Source organism: Apium graveolens, unplaced genomic scaffold (genome assembly GCF_009905375.1).
Source record: "Apium graveolens cultivar Ventura unplaced genomic scaffold, ASM990537v1 ctg8031, whole genome shotgun sequence".
NCBI classification, from domain to species: Eukaryota; Viridiplantae; Streptophyta; class Magnoliopsida; order Apiales; family Apiaceae; genus Apium; species Apium graveolens.
The window spans coordinates 121,510-124,431 of NW_027420834.1; positions in this window are offsets into that span (position 1 = coordinate 121,510).

Here is a 2,922-nt window from a genome sequence, read left to right on the forward strand (position 1 = left end):
AATTGATAATATGTATCAAAATTACTAACTTCAAAATCAGAATTTTACCCATTTTGAAAAAATACTCGAAATTTGACTATATGATAGAGCCGAAATAATCATCACTATCTATGTTTAATAAATTTAAATTACGAGTTCGACGAGAATATCTTACCAATAAGGATAAATTTTATAATATCTTATATTAATAAAATTAATATTTTTGAGGTCTTTATACGATCAAGTCAATTGATATTATGTATCATAATTACTAACTGGCTGGTTTTATAATATTTACATCTGGAACTTGACCCAATATTTAAATTTATATTATTCAATTTGATATGGTTATTATAAATAATCATATACATAAAGTCCCTTTTTTGGAGTTCTCGAGTCCAAAATCCTAACTTTATATTACAATCCAATCTAATGGTTCATGTTTTATGTTTCCAATAATTTAAAAACTAAAATAATAAACTACATAACGTAAACGTGTGTTACATCATTAATGTTCAGCAACTTGAATATTTACTTTTTTTACAACGTGAATATGTATGTTCTTCAAACTGATCATATTTTATAAAATCATATGTTCTACAATGTTCAACCTGTCAAATATATAAGATTTGCAAGATATTTATTAAAATAGTGATATTTGTAGAACATGATTCACATTATAATACATTTTACAAAAAAATTGTACTATTTTACTTGCAGAACATATATGGACTCCCATACTCAACCAAAAACAAAGACTCAATAGAACTTAACTCATATATATATAAATAAGAAACTTGAAAAATTATAGAAATCAATATTTTGAAAAAAAAATATTTAAAATTAGCAATAATAAATTTCAAAAAAATATTTAGTGTTGGAAAATATTGTACAACTATTTTCAATTATTTGAAAAAGGTTAACACTATAATGTATTCTACTATTTGATTTAATCCATGTTATGCTATCTAACTAAAAAAAATAATATTAGTCGATATTTTGAAGGATTAACAAGTTCAACTAATATTTAAAAAAATTCATCAAATTGAAAATATTTAATTTTATAAAAATAATATACAATGTTATCAAGTTACAATAAAAATAAATATTATAATCATAATTGAAAGAAACATCAAAATAATTTGAATGATGATATTATAACAAATTTATCTTCATATTCTTGGAAAAAACTTCTGAATATCAGTAGTTAGTCTTTGCGATATATGAATTATTTTTATGTCACATCCATGACTGATGCTCTGTTGAGTAAAATATATATGTATGATTGTCAGTGCTACTACGACTACGGTATATAAATAATTAACGAGGTCAGGGATGAGGCCAATGCCTACAATGCAGAGCATCAACGAAGAGCCTCCCTTTATTACAATAGACGGGTTTAAGAAAGGTTCTTTCAACAGGGAGATATGGTTTTGAGGAAGATTGAGGCATCTGGAGTAGGGTAGGGAGGAAAGCTAGCCCCCAACTGGGAAGGACCTTATAAGGTCAGGAAGACACTGGGACGAGGATCATACAAGTTAGAGACCATGAATGGTGATGAAGTGCCTCGCACTTGGCATGCTTCAAACCTGAAGGTTTATTATGTTTAGGACATTCACTACAGGTTCCTAGTACTTAGTATTAAGTTTATAAATAAGGTCGACGAAACCATCTTATGTAAGGGTTGAACCCATTTCTTAGAGATATTATCTATGCAAGTTTATTTCTATCATCTTGTCTACCAATTTATTTAAGTACGAGCATATAAAGAATGCAAATCCTGAAGGACCAAATGCCGAAAATAAAAGATAAGTATGAAATGAAATTAAACGAAGTGCATAGATAAAAGATCCCAAAGGATCATAAGTTAGAGTCCCGAAGGACCAATAAGTTATAGACCAATAAGGTTCAAATCAATGAGTTCTGAAAATAAAAGCCACGTATAGCAATCAAGGCCATGCAAGGCCACGTTATTCACTCATCAGAAGAATCCTCCCCCTCGACATCCGAGCCTTCCTCAGAAGAAGAACCACTCTCCCTGGAATCGGCTCCGCAATCTTCCCATGAAGGGCTGCTCTGAGTTAGGGCTACCCGAGGGGGCCTTACCCTTAGAACCGGAACGGAACCCCCGTGACTAGAACTCGATTGAGACCTCATACGAGGAGTCGAGGGCACAGATCCAGAAGCTTGTACGGATAGATCCATGGTAGGTAGTTTCCAGGGGCAAGATAGAAGGCTTGGATCAACCACATCCGTCCATACGCCTTGAGCGTCTTTGATTCCCATATTCCAACCCATGGCCATGTTAACAAGACGCATCTCATCATCATGTTCGTCCATCATTTTGGTGAACCTAGAGGATCTGTGATAAGCTCCCTTGAGGTCTTTCCATTCCTTCTTCCTCTTCTCCTCCGAGCTAGCATATTTCCTCTCCATAACGGCGAGCTTTCCCTCCACTTCATGAGCCTTGGATTCCCACTCCCCCATAGATAGTCATTTTGTTCATGGAAGTCTGCAGTGCAGCATAGTCGCCTCTCATCTTGACAGCCTGAGTAGAGGACGCAACGAAGTAGGCATTGGCCTGACAAAGAAAGTAGTATAGTTATAAAAAGTTTAAGTATGAAGGGCCGAGCCCCCAAGGAGTGATTCCTATAATACTTTCCAAGTTCTAAAAAAAGGAAAACTTAAATAAAAATTTACCTGATAGAGGGCGTGAGCCCCCAGCATCTCGGCCTCAAGAAGCTTCTCACCAGAAGAGATGAATAGGAGGTCAGGAGGAGTGATTCAGTTCCTCGACCACTCAAGGGCAAGGCCCGGGATGCCGAATACGGAGTCGCTGGAAGAGATACCCCATCCCGGCTCAAAAGGGGTCCTGGCACTCCCGTCAAAATCTTTGGTTCTCTTCTGACCAGATCCCAACGCCTCAAGGAATGCTGGAACCTT